This window comes from Symphalangus syndactylus, chromosome 3, assembly GCF_028878055.3.
Source record: "Symphalangus syndactylus isolate Jambi chromosome 3, NHGRI_mSymSyn1-v2.1_pri, whole genome shotgun sequence".
Taxonomy (NCBI): domain Eukaryota; kingdom Metazoa; phylum Chordata; class Mammalia; order Primates; family Hylobatidae; genus Symphalangus; species Symphalangus syndactylus.
In genome coordinates this window covers 86,244,625-86,261,838 of record NC_072425.2, presented here as the reverse complement: position 1 = coordinate 86,261,838, position 17,214 = coordinate 86,244,625, and the positions used below count along the sequence as shown (strand labels likewise).

At 42.6% G+C, this 17,214-nt stretch overlaps 1 protein-coding gene and 1 non-coding gene across 7 annotated transcripts in view; one reads left to right on the top strand and one right to left on the bottom strand.

The window, feature by feature from the left end:
- The window catches only part of IGF2BP3 (insulin like growth factor 2 mRNA binding protein 3), a 163,255-nt gene that overhangs the window by 124,204 nt on the left and 21,837 nt on the right, over positions 1 to 17,214 (bottom strand). The gene's annotated exons all lie outside the window — the stretch shown is intronic.
- On the top strand, positions 14,054 to 14,118 carry LOC129479946 (U7 small nuclear RNA). The gene has a single exon (XR_008656869.1). It is a non-coding gene; the product is annotated as a U7 small nuclear RNA (small nuclear RNA).

Below are 17,214 nucleotides of genomic sequence, written 5' to 3'. Positions count from 1 at the left end.
ATCCGTCATTTCCTTGAATGAATAAAACCTTGGCCAAAGTATTAAAATTTTCCCGTTTCTCACCTATGACATATTTGCCAATTAAACACAAAAATCCTGAAAATGGGCCAGGCGTGGTAGCTCCTGCCTGTAACCCCAGCACTTTGGGAGGCCGAGGCAGGTGGATCACAAGGTCAGGAGATGAGACCATCCTGGCTAACATGGTGAAACCCCATCTCTACTAAAAGTACAAAAATTAGCCAGGTGTGGTGGCAGGCACCTGTAGTCCCAGCTACTCAGGAGGCTGAGGCAGGAGAATTGCTTGAACCCGGGAGACAGAGGTTGCAGTGAACCAAGATCGCGCTATTGCACTCCAGCCCGGGCGACAGAGCAAGACTCTGTCTCAAAAAAAAAAAAAAAAATCCTGAAAATGATGAAGTCTCTAGACCTATCATGTCCTCCGAGAACAAAATTACACATAAAAATACACCACAAAAATACTGTCAGCAACATCCAGACCTGGGAAACTCTCCAGCACAAACATCTAAGGTTTTTTTGTTTTGTTTTGTTTTTGTTTTTTCTTTGAGACGGAGTTTCGCTCTGTCGCCCAGGCTGGAGTGCAGGGGCATGATCTCACAGCTCACCACAACCTCCACCTCCTGGGTTCAAGCGATTCTCCTGCTTCAGCCTCCTGAGTAGCTGGGATTACAGGCGCCCACCACCACGCCCGGCTAATGTTTTTGTATTTTTAGTAAAGACGAGGTTTCACCATGTTGGCCAGGATGGTCTCGATCTCCTGACCTTGTGATCCGCCCGCCTCTGCCTCCTAAAGTGCTGGGATTACAGGCGTGAGGCACCGCGCCCGGCCTTTTTGTCTTTGTTTTTTGAGACAGTCTCGCTCTGTAGCCCAGGCTGGAGGGCAGTGGTGCGATCTCAGGTCACTGTAACCTCCACTTCCCAGGTTCAAGCGATTCTTGTGCCTCAGCCTCCCGAGTCATTGGAATTACAGGCGTGTGCCACCATGCCTGGCTAATATTGTATTTTTAGTAGAGATGGGGTTTTACCATGTTGGCCAGGCTGGTCTGGAATTCCTGACCTCAAGTGATCCACCCGCCTCAGCCTCCCAAACTACTGGGATCACAGGCATGAGCCACCATGCCCGGCCAACATCTAAATTTTTTAACAAATAAATTTCAAAGTGAAAAAAAGGAGGGGGGAATCCTTGACATTAAGTAAAACAAACCTCAGACCTATCAACTAATCATAATGGAAGAAACTTATTTAAATCCCAATTCAAATACAATGGAAAAAACTAATCAGGAAAATTGGAATATTTAACATCAGTGATTAAGTGTCATGTTTTTTAATATGTAATGATATTGTCTATGCTTTTTAAAAGTCTGTCTTGTAGAGATACATGCTGAAGAATTAGGAATGTAAAAAGCTTGCTGTCTTCAATTTGTTTTGAAATAATTTGGGGAGGTGTGGCACTGAGGCACAGAGATGAATCAAAGCCAATCATCATTTGGTGATTCTTGAAGCTAGGTGATCAGTATAGGAGGATTTATTATACCATTATCTCCACTGTGGTACTTTTAAAATTTCCACTGTTTTTCCCTATTCTCTTAAATCTAGAAGTCACCATCTACACAAATGTTAAATTCCATTAAAATCAAACTCTGGGCTTGTTAGTACCAAGAAGAAGGAAGTTTTAAGAGACAAATATAATTTAACTTTACATGACTATCTGGTAGTAAAGAGATGTTAAATACTTCTCATGCACATAACTTGGGATGACATTAGCATTTCCTATACCACAAAAAAACTAGAATTTTCTAAGATTGTTGCATTAGACAGTGTTAAATGTCCTTCCTTTGCCTAGGAAAGTACATTTGGATTTATTTTGCTGCAGTAACTATAGTATAACTTCAAATATAGGATACTGGCCCGGCCCGGTGGCTCACGCCTATAATCCCAGCACTTTGGGAGGCCGAGGCGGGTGGATTACCTGAGGTCAGGAGTTCAAGACCAGCCTGGCCAACCGGGTGAAACCCCGTCTCTACTAAAAATACAAAACTTAGCCAGGCGTGGTGGTGGTGTGTGCCTGTAGTCCCAGCCTATTTGGAGGCTGAGGCAGGAGAATGGCTTGAACCCCCGAGGCAGACGCTGCAGTAAGCCGAGATCGCGCAACTGCACTCCAGCCTGGGCGATAGAGCCAGACCCTGTCTCAAAAAAAACAAAACGAAAAAGCAAATACAGGATACTTTTTAAACTTTGTTCTATAACTTAATGTATATTAATAAAATTATCGGCCAGGTGTGGTGGCTCATGCCTGTAATCCCAGCATTTTGGGAGGCTGAGGTGGGTGGATCACCTGAGGTCAGGAGTTCGAGACCAGTCTGGCCCATGTGGTGAAACCCCCATCTCTACTAAAAATACCAAAACTAGCCAGGCGTGGTGGCAGGCACCTGTAATCCCAGCTACTCGGGGGGCTGATGCAGGAGAATCTCTTAAACCTGGGAGGCGGAGGTTGCAGTGAGCAGAGATGGCACCATCGCACTCCAGCCTGGGGGACAAGAGCGAGACTTCGTTTCAAAAATAAATAAATAAATAAATAAATAAATAAATAAAACTATCTGGACTATCCACTTAAATGAAATCCTTTGTTACATTAAGACAATTCTGCACAATTCACATTTACGCCAATTCTGATAGAAGCAGAAGAGCTACATCTTCTAGCCAGCAAAACAAAGTCATTAACATACAGGAAGCTTAATCATTTCCAGATTATTTCTGCCACAACTGCAATTTAACAATAAACTTTAAGATTTCACCAATATTGAGAACAAAAGTAAATATTCAGTGACTCCTTATGGGTAAAGCCATACCAAGTACTTGAAATACATTTCCACTGTACCCTTACACCAAACAAGTGAGGTCAATTTAAGACTCCCATTTTACAGATTAAGGAAACAGCCTCAAAGGATTATTTTAACCAAAGTCAGAAAGCAAGTCAACAAAAAGCCAAATTCAAACTCCTACCTCCAATGTCCATGCTACGTCTACCTTTATCTTAGATGTATACTATTTGGCTTCTGTGTAAATAAAACTCACTTACACAGATACTCAGGAAAATTGTTCAATATAATCACAACATGAATCCCAATCTCCTGGAGGAAACACTAGAAATTATCGAACTTACTTTCAAATTTTAATTTTTTTGAGACGGATTCTCACTCTGTTGCCCAGGCAGAAGTGCAGCGCCACGATCTCGTCTCACTGCAACCTCTGCCTCCCAGGTTCAAGTGATTCTCCTGTCTCAGTCTCCCAAGTAGCTGAGATTACAGGCACCCACCACCATGCCTGGCTAATTTTTGTATTTTTCGTAGAGACGAGGTTTCTCCTTGTTAGCCAGGCTGGTCTTGAATTCCTGAGCTTAAGTAATCCGCCCCCCTTGGCCTTCCCAAAGTGCTGGAATTACAGGCATGAACCACCAAGGGACTACACTGGGCCACATACAAATTTTATAAAGGAGACTCAAGGTCACATCAACATAGATCATTTCAAGCCAAATATCCAAACTCAGCCACTATCTAAGATAAATAAGGCAAATAAGTACACTAACTGACAATAAAAGATCCAATGCATATGATGTTTCACAAAGTTCCCTTTGACCAGCCTGGGCAACATAGCAAGATCGACTCTATTTTTAAAAAATTTTTTAATTCCTTTCTACCAGGAAGTCATTTCAAGCACCCCACAAGCTTATAATGGTTGTTAGGCTGATAAAATAATCTTTAAAAATTTAGTTAAATAAATTTAGTTATAATAACCCTAGTTGTGGTCCTTTAAAACTTCGGTAACTATGTCACACTTTCGGTTAAATTACATTCTCAGAAAAGATGACAGATTTCCAGTAGCAATAATGGTAAAATCTACTTAATAAACTCATAAGACTGAGATGCTAAAAAAATTCAATGATTCTACTTTCCACCATTATAGCTGTTAAAAATGTTACATATTTTTCAATTTCAATTTAAAAAGTTACATGTTTAGGCCAGGCATGGTGGCTGACACCTGTAATCCTAACATTTTGGGAGGCTGAAGTAAAATCACTTCAGTCCAGGAGCTAAAGACCAGCCTGGGCAACAAAGTGAGACCTCATCTCAACAAGAATTTTTAAAACTAGCTGGGCACAGTGACATGTACCTGTAGTCCCAGCTACTCAGAAGGCTGAGGCAAGAGAATCAAGTCCAGGAGTTTGAGGCTGCAGTGAGCTATGATACCACCACTGCACTCCGGGCTGGGGACAGAGACGTTGCCTCAAAATAAAAAATAAAATAAAAAGTGACATGTTTGCACGGGCGCAGTGGCTCACGCCTGTAATCCCAGCACTTTGGGATGCCGAGGTGGGCAGATCACGAAGTCAGGAGATCAAGACCATCCTGGCGAACACGGTGAAACCCCGTCTCTACTAAAAATACAAAAAAAAAAAAATTAGTTGGGTGTGGTGGCGGGCGCCTGTAGTCCCAGCTACTGGGGAGGCTGAGGCAGGAGAATGGCGTGAGTTGGGGGCGGAGCTTGCAGTGAGCCGAGATCGCGCCACTGCACTCCAGCCTGGGAGACAGCAAGACTCAGTCTCAAAAAAAAAAAAAAAAAAATGACGTTTAAACTCTGTCCCTTATGATAATGTAGGTTGTGATATCATGCTTATAATCAGTGTGATTACACAACACACACTACCCCTATGAATTTAACACGTAACCAACCAATCTCACAGAGAATACAAGTCTCTCAAAGGAAGAAAAACTCTTGGTCTCCTTTCCAATGTTGATATAATTGGTCAAAACGTTTAACATAAACAAAGAAACTGAGGTGGGTGGGGGCACCAAGCACTAAAGATAGAAACAAATGGCTCTCACCTTTGCATAATACCCACACTCAACAGTACCTAGAGCACATCTACCTGCCCTCGGGCTTTCTCTGTAACAGAACCACAAAAATTTACAATGGCCCTTTCCTCTCTGCCAAACCTTCTAGCTCTTTTTTGAAAGCTTTACAATTAGTTGAGCGAGGTGGCTCACACCTGTAATCACAGCACTTTGGGAGGCCGAGGTGGGCGGATCAGGAGGTCAGGAGATCAAGAACATCCTGGCTAATACAGTGAAACCCCGTCTCTACTAAAAATACAAAAAATTAGCTGGGCGTGGTGGCAAGCGCCTGTAGTCCCAGCTACTCGGGAGGCTGAGGCAGGAGAATCGCTGGAACCCGGGAGGCAGAGGTTGCAGTGAGCCGAGATCACGCCACTGCACTCCAGCCTGGTCAACAGAGCAGAAATTGTTTAGTTATTAAAAAAAAAAAAAAAAAATTAGCTGGGCATGGTGGCGCATGCCCTCAATCCCAGTTACTGCAGAGGCCAAGACGGGAGAATCACTTCAACCCAGGAGGCAGAGGTTGCAGTGAGCCGAGATCGTGCCACTGCACTCCAGCCTGGGCAACAGAGAGAGATTCCGTTTCAAAACAAAGCTTTATAATTTGAAAAATCATCATAAATTAAATCTGTTATTAACAATCTGTATAGGGTATTACGCTTTAGTGGGATGGGCCTTAACACCTTGTAAAAATGTTGAAATCAGTGTTTTGGAAATGCATAAGCTTTAAAAATGTGTTACACAGCCAAGTACTTTAACAACTGCCTGAAACAGACTAGTAGAAACAAGTGCAAATATAAGCTATCCGGACAGACTGTCTATTGGGGAAGTGGCACACCAGGACTCCAATGACCCCTAACCACCAGCCACCTGTCCACATATCAGATCATTTTTATTTTTACACAGGCTCTACTAGGGCTAGAGAAGGACCAAAGTCAAAGTTTTAGCTTTTTTCTAAGAGGTCCCACATCATATACATACACAAATTTAAGCCTACTCTACTGACGATTAAACCTTGAACACAAGAATACAGTATCAGTTACAAGCATTTGGGATTCTGAATCCCTTCTCTATAGATTTATCTATCAGACATCATTTAAATAGTTATTTGCCCCTATGTTTACAACTTTAGGTATCCTGGGACTTGGGAAGGCTTTAAATACATAAATAACTTAAAAATTAGTTGCAGAATCCTACAAGCAGAAAAGAATAGGAAATAATATACTTGAAGTATTTTTTGGTTTACCATTTCAAGAGCCTATATATTCAGAGTCATGACAGTTATGAGACTGAATAAATAGCATCAAAACCACCAGATGTGATTTACTTCTAACAAGACACACATCTTAAGGTGGGAGGATCGCTTGAGGCCAGGAGTTCAAGGCCAGCCTGGGCAATATAGTGAGATCACATCTCTACAAAAAATAAAGACACATATGTTAAGACAAGGCACAGTGGTTTACATCTGTAATCCCAGCACTTTGGGAGGCCAAGGTGGGCGGATCATGAGGTCAAGAGATCAAGACCATCCTGGCCAACGTGGTGAAACCTCATCTCTACTAAAAATACAAAAATTAGCTGGGCTTGGTGGTACACGCCTGTAGTCTCAGCTACTCGGGAGGCTGAAGCAGGAGAATCGCTTGAACCCGGAAGGCAGAGGTTGCAGTGAGCTGAGATCGCACAACTGCACTCCAGCCTGGGGACAAGAGTGAGACTCCATCTCTTAAAAAAAAAAAAAAAAAAAAAAAAAAAGACACACGTTAAAATTCTGTACATTTAGGGAAAAAAGACTTGCAGAACCTTACCTGCTCCCACCTCTACCAGAAATTGCAAATTACCTAATCAGAGAGTGTGAAAACTCAGTCCAGCTAAGCATTTAAAGTGACTGCCAATTATGACAGTGGTTAAAAACATTATACTTGTATCATTCACATAAATCTGTTTTTAAATTGAATAAGATTACTATGAAATGTTAATTTTTCTGGCTAGGCAGGGTAGCTCATGCCTGTAATCCCAGCACTTTGGGAGGCAGAGGCGGGTGGATCACCCGAGGTCGGCAGTTCAAGACCAGCCTGGCCAACATGGAGAAACCCTGTCTCTACTAAAAATACAAAAAAATTAGCTGGGCGTGGTGGCGCATGCCTGTAATCCCAGCTACTCGGGAGGCTGAGGCATGAGAATCACTTGAACCTGGGAGGCAGAGGCTGCAGTGAGCCAAGATCGTGCCATTGCACTCCAGCCTGGGCAACAAGAGTAAAACTCTGTCTCAAGAAATTTTTTTAAAAAGTTAATTTTTCTCTTTCAAAATTGTAAGTTAATGTTTTTCTGTCTCCCGAGCACCTGGGCATAATGGTTGTCATTGGCAGGGCTCAAAACATAAGTTGAAAGAAAATGAAACTTCAAATAAGCAATGGAAATCAAACTGCAAACATCAACAACATTAAAATGTAATCCCTTAAGGCAGATTTATCAGTTGTGTACGGATTAATGTCATCTTAGGTTTTATGCAAGGTCAATAATATAGAATAACATTCTATTTTTTTGTTTTTTTTCAGATGGAGTCTTGCTCTGTGGCCCAGGCTGGAGTACAGTGGCCTGATCTGAGCTCAGTGCAACCACCGTAGCCCGGGTTCAAGCAATTATCTTGCCTCAGCCTCCCGAGTAGCTGGGATTACAGGCGCCCACTACCACGCCCAGGTAATTTTTGTATTTTCAGTAGAGACAGGGTTTCGCCATGTTGATCAGGCTGGTCTCGAACTCCTGACCTCAGGTGACCCACCCACCTCGGCCTCCCAAAGGGCTGGGATTACAAGCTTAAGCTACTGAGCCCAGTCTGTTTTCTTCATTTTTAAAATAACAAGAAATAACATATTATAATCACTTTGCAGAGACCAAGCTCTAGAATTTAAGGAGTTACAGTTTCAATTTTAATTTATAAATATTCATTTAGATGTTTTGATGTTATTTTACTAAAATATCCACCTAGTCCTTTGATAAATTCAGAGATTTATGGTGGCAGTATGTAAACCAAATTAAAATGTACCATAAAACCAGGTAACTAGAATTTTATGTTTAATCAAAGCATTTGGAAGCAGTTTAGTGAAATTTCAGTATCTTAAATTATACTGTCATTAAACTTATTTTGAAAAAGTTAAATAGTAATACTGAAACACAAATCGTCCACAACCAAAAGTAAAATATATCAATCAGATCTACATATTTAAACACTACAGTGATTTTTTTTTTTTTTTTTTTTTGAGACTGTGTCTTGCTCTGTCACCCAGGCTGGAGTGCAGTGGTGCAATCTTGGCTCACTGCAAACTCCGCCTCCCGGGTTCAAGCAATTCTCCTGTCTCAGCCTCCCGGGTAGCTGGGATTACAGGCATGTGCCACCACTCCCAGCTAATTTGGTATTTTTAGTAGAGACAGGGTTTCTTCATCTTGATCAGGCTGGTCTTGAACTCCCGACCTCAGGTGATTCACCTGCCTTGGCCTCCCAAAGTGCTGGGATTACAGGCATGAGCCACTGCGCCTGGCCTATTTTTGTATATTTTAGTAGAGATGGGGTTTCGCCATACTGACCAGCGTGGCCAACATTGGGAAACCCCATCTCTACTGAAAACACAAAAATTAGCCAGGTGTGGTGGCATGCACCTGTAATCCCAGCTACGTGAGATGGGAGGCTGAGGCAGGGGAATCTCTTGAACCTGGAAGGCAGAGGTTGCAGTGAGCTGAGATCACACCACTGTACACTCCAGCCTGGGCTACAGAGCGAGATTCCATCTCAAAATAAGCAAAAATAAAAAATAAATATACAAGATTTTCTGGGCTGGGCGCAGTGGCTCACGCCTATAATCTCAGCACTTTGGGAGGCCGAGGAGGGTGGATCACGAGGTCAGGAGATCGAGACCATCCTGGCTAACACGGTGAAACCCCGTCTCTACTAAAAATACAGAAAATTCACTAGGCATGGTGGCACACGCCTGTAATCCCAGCTACTTGGGAGGCTGAGGCAGGAGAATCGCTTGAGCCCAGGAGGTGGAGGCTGCAGTGAGCCGAGATCGTGCCACTGCATTCCTGCCTGGGAAACAGAGGGGGACTTCGCCTCAAAAAAAAAAAAAAAAAAAAAAAAAAAAAAAAAAAAAAAAACACCATTAGAATTAAGTTTAGAGCACTGAACAAGTTCCAGTTAATACAATGTGTCATGCATATGCTATTTAAAAAGACTGCTCTGAGGTTTTCAGAGGTTTGGGGGTTTTCTTTTTTTATTTTTGGTTAAACATTGCACAACACATTTCTTCTTTCCATCATAATTGGGGTAAACCACATGCTGGAGTTTCCTGAAAATCAGAAAAATCTTTAACAAGTACTAATAATGAAACCTAAGATATTATTAATATCCTATTAATGACAAGATGTTTAAATAGGTTATAATGTATTATTGGCCCACATATGGGTGAATATACTTTACTCCTAAATCAAGTCCACTACTTTAATAGTATTTAACACATCACATTACTGCAATTATTCCCTATCTCACGTTCCAAAGAACCTTTAAAATTGCTTTTTAGGTCAGGTGCAGGGGCTCACACCTGTAATCCCAGCACTTTGGGAGGCCAAAGCGAATGGATCACTTGAGGCCAGGAGTTCAAGACCATCCTGGCCATCATGGTGAAACCCCCATCTCTACTAAAAAATACAAAAATTAGCTGAGCATGGTGGTAGGTGCTGGTAATCCCAGCTACTTGGGAGGCTGAGGCATGAGAATCGCTTGAACCTGGGAGGTGGAGGTGGAGGTGGGCTCAGATTGCAACACTGCACACTCCAGCCTGGGTGACAGAGCAAGACTCTGTCTCAAAAAAAAAAAAAAAAAAATTGCTTTTTAAAACAGTGAGGTGGTTGGGTTCGGTGGCTCATGCCGGTAATCCCGGCAATCTGAGGCCGAAGCAGGAGGATCACTTAACGCCAGGAGTTGGAGACCAGTTTGAGCAACAGAGTTCCCATCTCTACTAAAAATTTAAAAAGAAAGCAATTAACCAGGTGTGGTCTCAGCTCCTCAGGAGGCTAAGGTGGAAGGATCACTTCAGTCCAGAATTTAGAGGCTGCACTGAGCTATGATTATACCAGTATAATCATTCCAGCCTGGGCGGCAGAGTGAGACCCTGTCTCTAAAAAACAACAATAAACACAACAAAATAGTAAGGTGTGGCGCTAAGTCGTATTTTTTCTAAAAAAGCATACATTCACAGATGCTCACATATACATGTAAATTTTCCCTAAAGGAACACAATAAGCTGCACAATAGTTGCATCTGAGGAAGGAGAAAAATAAATTATCATTTAAATTTTGCCATGTGCACTATTTTTCTAAAACCTTCCAAGCTTTTTAATTAATTTAGGAAAAATTACTTTTACTTAGTTCCTGTGGGTGTTTTGTATACAGTATAACTATTACTTAGTTCCTATGGGTGTTTTGTATACAGTATAGAGTATTACTTAGTATAACTAAGTAAAACTGCTTTTACTTAGTTCCTGTGGGTGTTTTGTACACAGAAAATAGTTTAAGATTCCCTTAGATTTGTTTCGGTATGTACATTATTCATCAAGAGACCTAAGAATAAATAGGAACACTGAAGAAGCGTGTAACAATGCTTTACCAATACTGTTATAGATAGCACATCAAAATGCCAGAGACTGGGGAAAAATGCATGATCATGAGCTAAAGTTAGACTGGTATGGAAAAAATAACCTGCAGGTGATTAACAATTACCGTAAGTGACATATACAACATACAATAGTTATGTTTAAGTAGAGGGAAGTATCTGAATTTAAGGCAATGCGTCATGTATATGAACAATGACCTTATTTTCACTAGTTGTAAGATATCCCCAGAAAAGTATTAGATTTATTACATTTAGGTAGATAAGTCTGTAGTAAGTAAGTATAAAGCTGCTTGTCTAAAATAAAGCATAAAACAAATTAAAAGAAAAAAATAAAATGAAGCACAAGCAAAGATTTTATCTTTGAAATTAGATGATCATAATCTTTGGACATTAGATGGTCATAATCATCTTTCCCTCTGTGCTGAATCATTGCCTTCAGAATACCACCACCATGTTAATACACTTGCCTTTAAAAAACCTCACTTCCACAGTCTGAACAACAAAATAACAACTGTAACATGTTATAATCTATGCAATAAGATTCCATGAGTCTAATATTAATATAAACAAAGTAAATTGGGGAAAGTAAAGTTTATTCCAAATAATAAATGTAGATGCCCAGCATGGTGGCTCACACCTGTAATCCCAGCACTTTGGGAGACCAAGGTGGGTGGATTACCCGAAGTCAGGAGTTTGAGACCAGCCTGGCCAACATGGTGAAACCTCGTCTCTACTAAAAATACAAAAAATTAGCCGGGCATGGTGGCAGGCACCTGTAATCCCAGCTATTCGGGAGGCAGGAGAATCACTTGAGCCCAGGAGGCAGAGGTGGCAGTGAGCCCAGATCGCACCACTGCACTGCTGCCTGGGCGACAGAGCAAGACTCCATCTTAAACAAAATAAAAAACAAATAATAAATGTAGAAAAAATAAACAGAAGTAGAAAGCCACCATTTGACAGCCACTATAGTAGCAGTGACAGTTGCTGACAAGAATCATCAATGGGTGCTAAAATTAGTGAAAGTATTGAGAGACAGAATCTTTACATTGTCTCAAAATATCTCCCCACGAAGTTCTTATTACAAAAGAAAAAAATAGTAACTTTACCCTGAAGAAGCCTGGCAGACACTACTTAACCAATTGGTCAAAGTTACCACCACTACTGAAACAAAAATCAACAAACACCATGTGCCTCTAGATGAGGTGCACTGAAAGCAATATCACTTCTGAGGAATTCCATCAAAAATGCCTCACCTGGTGCCAGGCATGGTGGCTCACTCCTGTAATCCTAGCACTTTGGGAGGCTGAGGCAGGATGATCACTTGAGGTCAGGAGTTCAAGACCAGCCTGCCCAACATGGTGAAACCTCATCTCTACCAAAAACACAAAAAATTAGTCAAGTGCGGTGGTGGGCACCTGTAATCCCAGCTACTTAGGAGGCTGAGGGAGAATCGCTTGAACCCGGGAGGCAGAGGTTGCTGTGAGCCGAGATCGCGCCACTGAACTCCAGCCTGGTCGACAGAGTGAGACTCTGACACACATACACACACACACACACACACACACACACAAAGCCTCACCTGATGCTAACCATGGGAGACATCAGATAAACCCATATTGAGGGGCATTCCACAAAATAAACAAACAAACAAAAAACTAGCTTATACTCCTCAAAACCAGGAAAGTCATTAAATCAAATGAAGGATTACAGGTCGCTCATGCCTGTAATCCCAGCACTTAGGAGGCCAAGGCAGGCAGATCACTTGGGGCCAGGAGTTTGACACCAGCCTGGCCAACATGGTAAAACCCCGTCTCTACTAAAAATACAAAAAAATTAGCCAGGCATGGGGTGTGTGCCTGTAATCCCAGCTACTTGGGAGGCTGAGGAATGAGAATTGCGTCAATCTGGGTGCGGAGGTTGCAGTGAGCCGAGATCCCACCACTGCACTCCAGCCTAGACAACAGAGCAAGACTCTGTCTCGGAAAACAACAACAACAAAAAATGAAGACCAAGGAACTGTCCCAGATTAAAAGAAACCAAACAGGCTGGGCATAGGGACTCACACCAGCAATCTCAGCACTTGGGGAGGCTGGAATTTGGCAGGCAGATCTACCTGAGCTCAGGAGTTCGAGACCAGGCTGGTCAAAACAGTGAGATCCTGATTCTACAAATAAAATTTAAAAATTAGCCAGGCGTGGTGGTGGGCGTCTGTAGTTCCAGCTACTCAGGAGGCTGAGGCAGGAGAATGGCATGAAACCGGGAGGCGGAGCTTGCAGTGAGCCGAGATTGCACCACTGCACTCCAGCCTGGGACAGAGCGAGACTCCGTCTGAAAAAAAAAAAAAAAAAAAATACCTAATACAATTTTTTTCTTTTTTTTTCTTTTTTTTTTTTTGAGAGAGAGTCTTACTCTGTCGCCCTGGCTGGAGTGCAGTGGTGCAATCTTGGGTCTCTGCAAACCTCCGTCTCCCAGGCTCAAGAGATTCTCGTGCCTCAGCCTCCTGAGTAGCTGGGACCACAGGTGTGCGCTACCACACCCGGCTCATTTTTTGTATTTTTAGTAGAGATGGGGGTGGTTTAACTCTATTGGCCAGGCTGGTCTCGAACTCCCGACCTCAAGTGATCCATGTGGCCACCTCAGCCTCCCAAAGTTCTGCGATTACAGGCATGAGCCATCAAACCCAGCCACCTGATCTAATTTCAAACCATACATTAGAGTGGAGCAACCATTCACAAAGTATGGCATAAAGAATCCCTGACACAGTTTTAGGAGGTCCAAGAAGTTAAGACTATTTTCCTAACAACACTAAGATGTTATTTGCCTTTTCTGCTGTGTTGTATTTGCACTGATAGAGCAAAAGCAATGATGAGTAAAGCTGCTGGTCCTTAGCATGAAGCAACGCAGTGGCACTGAACTGTACTAGTAGTCACTGTATTCTTCTCTGGTATTTGCAGCAAAGAATTATGCAAACTGTTTAAAAATGTCCTAATCTCAATCCTTCAGTATACATCCTTTTATGATCTGTATGAAGAAAAGGGAAGTATGCATAAAGCACTTCTGCTACCTATCCTGGTTGTCTGCACAAAGAGCACTATGCAGTTGTTTGAGTTGCAAGACGAACCAGTCAAGCACCGTTTCTACCTGAAGAACTACAAGCAAAATGTAGTTACTTAAAAGCTTGAGTATCTGGCAGATACTTTCTCAAAAAGGAATAAAATGAGTCTGTCACTTCAGGTAAAATGATTTTCCTGAAGTATCTGTTGCCAAATGACTAAATTTGAGCTTTTAAGTAAAAACTAGTATTTTGAAAAACTTCTATCTATTACCAATGAGCTTTGACAGCCTCCCAATCCTTGTGGATAAAGATCCTTTCAAAGTATAAGAGAATCAATGGATTCTTTTTTTGTAACAAGTACAAAAAAAATTCACTGATATGATTTCAGATTCCACATTGAAACTAGACTTTTAAAAAACTACCACTTGGTGTTACAGCTCTTTTAGAATTTGTCCAGCAGGTGGTTTTCCGGTCTTTACCAGTAAGCCCCCACCCCCGCACCTCCGCAAAAAAGCTACCACTTGTAGCTGCGTGCAGTGGCTCACGCCTGTAATCCCAACACTTTGGGGAGGCCAAGGCACAAGGATCACTTGAAGCCCAGGAGTTCAAGACCAATCTGCACAACACAGTGAGATCCTGCCTCAATTTAAATTTAAAAAGGAATTTTTTTTTTAACTACCACTTGTCATATTTTGATATAGGACCAAAGAATATCTGTAATTATTTATACTCCCTTCCTTTTCTAACTACATATCTATATGTGGCTGGATCTTCTTCATATACTTCAATCAAAGCAATACGTGACAACAAACTGAATGCAGTAGTAGTTACCAGTTTCCAGTTGCCTCTTAGGCCAAAGAAACTTAGAAAAATGAAAAACAGTTCTCTTTTATAAGAGTGTTTTAGGGCCGGACACGGGGGCTCATGCCTCTAATCCCAGTACTTTGGGAGGCTGAGGTGGGCGGATCACTTGAGGTCAGGGGTTTGAGAACAGCCAACATGGTGAAACCTAGTCTCTACTAGAAATACAAAAACTAGTCAGGCATGGTGGTGCACGCCTGTAGTCCCAGCTACTCGGGAGGCTGAGGCAGGAGAATCGCTTGAACCCAGAAGCGGAGGCTGCAGTGAGCTGAGATTGCATCACTGCACTCCAGCCTGGGTGCCAGAGCAAGACTGTCTCAAAAAAGAGTTTTTTATTTAAAATTTTATATTAACATGTAATGGGTTTTTTATAAAACCTCTATCATTCCAGGAGGCTGAGGCAGGAGAATCACTTGAACCCAGGAGGTGGAGGTTGCAGTGAGACGAGATTGCACCATTGAACTCCACCTTGAGCAATAATAGCTAACCTCCATCTCAAAAACAAAACAAAACAAAACAAAACAAACCTCTATCATTCCTTATAACTGCTACAAAATACGCCACGTAATATATTGTTAGGGCTGGGCACGGTGGTTCACGCCTGTAATCACAACACTTTCGGAGGCCAAGGCAAGCAGATCATTTGAGGTCAGGAGCTCGAGACCAGCCTGGCCAATGTGGTGAAACTCTGTCCTACTAAAAATACAAAAATTAGCCTGGTATGGTGGCAGGCGCCTATAATCTCAGCTACTCAGGAAGCTGAGGCAGGAGAATCACTTGAACACGGGAGGCAGAGGCTGCAGTGAGCCAAGATTACACCACTGCACTCCAGCCTGGGTGACAGAGCAAGAAAAAAAAAAAAAAAAAGGAATATATGGTTAGAATAGGGTATTTTTTTTTTTTTTTGAGACGGAGTCTCCCACTGTCACCAAGGCTGGAGCACGGTGGCGTGATATCAGCTCACTGCAAGCTCCGCCTCCTGGGTCCACGCCATTCTCTTGCCTCAGCCTCCTGAGTAGCTGGGACTGCAGGCGCCCGTCACCACGCCCACCTAATTTTTTGTTTTTAGTAGAGATGGGGTTTCACCGTGTTAGCCAGGATGGTCTCAATCTCCTAACCTCGTGATCTGCCTGCCTCGGCCTCCCCAAGTGCTGGAATTACGGGTGTGAGCCACCACACCTGGCCAGAATAGGGTATGTTTTATTTTGATGGCCATTTAGGTTATTTCCTATTTTTAACTATTAAACAATACGGAAAAAACACATGTCTTTTTGCCAACTGTCTTTGTAATACAATACTACAAGTGAAATTGCTGTTATGGAGAAAGGCATTAAACATGCCTCAAAGTTACAAATCGTTGAACATTATTTTAAAGTGCTTATTCTTTCCCTTTAAACATGGGTTCCACCAGGCGTGGTGGCTCACGCCTGTAATCCTAACACTTTGGGAGGCTGAGACGGGTGAATCACGAGGTCGGGAGTTCAAGACCAGCCTGGCCGACATGGTGAAACTCCATCTCTATTAAAAATACAAAAAATTAGCTGGGCCATGTGGCGGGCACCTGTAATCCCAGCTACTCGGGAGGCTGAGGCAGGAGAATCGCTTGAACCCGGGAGGCAGAGGTTGCAGTGAGCCGAGATCGTGCCATTGCACTCCAGCCTGGGCAACAGTGTGAGACTCATCTCAAAAAAAAAAAAAAGGGGGGGGTGGGGCCGGGCGCAGTGGCTCACACCTATAATCCCAGCACTTTGGGAGGCCGAGGCAGGTGGATAATGAGATCAGAAGATCGAGACCATCCTGGCCAACATGGCAAAATCCCATCTCTACCAAAAATACAAAAATTAGCTGGGCATGGTGGTGCACACCTGTAGTCCCAGCTACTCTGGAGGCTGAGGCAGGAGAATCACTTGAACATGAGAGGTGGAGGTTGTAGTGAGCCGAGATCATGCCACTGCAATCCAGCCTGGTGACAGAGCTAGACTCCGTCTCAAAAACAAACAAACAAACAAACAAAAAAAAAAAAACCACGGGTTCACCAGGCGCAGTGGCTCACTCCTGTATACCCAGCATTTTAGGAGGCTGAGGCAGGCAGATCACTTGAGGTCAGGAGTTCAAGACCAGCCTGGTCAACATGATGAATTCCCCCGTCTCTACTAAAAATACAAAAATTAGCTGGGTACGGTGGCACCAGCCTGTAATCCCAGCTACTCGGGAGGCTGAGGCACGAGAATCCCTTACCCAGCAGGCGGAGGTTGTAGCGAGCAGAAGGTTGCAGTGAGCCGAGATCGCGCCACTGCACTTCAGCCTGGGTGACAGAGCGAGACTGTCTCAAACAAACAAACAAACAAACAAAAAAACAAACATGGGTTCTTGCTGTGTTACCCAGGATGGTCTCCCAAAGTGCTGGAATCACAAGCATGAGCCAAACACCTCAGCCTTAAAGCACTTTTAAACAAGAAGAAAAAAGGAAGGACTCTCAGTATTGTCTTCCTTTACAAAAATTCCCCTTCTACAACTCAAAGATAGGCAATTGCAAAATGTCCCAAACTGTAAAATTAGAGCTAGAGATCTTTTTTGCTTGAAAAATAGACAATAGTGTTAGTTTCAGATTATCTGTACAATACAGTTAAAATGTGACATGTAATATAGTATAAACTAAGAATTCTGTGTTTTACAGACTCCCACCTACTAGAGATCCTTTTTACCAATTCCTGCTTGGCGATTTG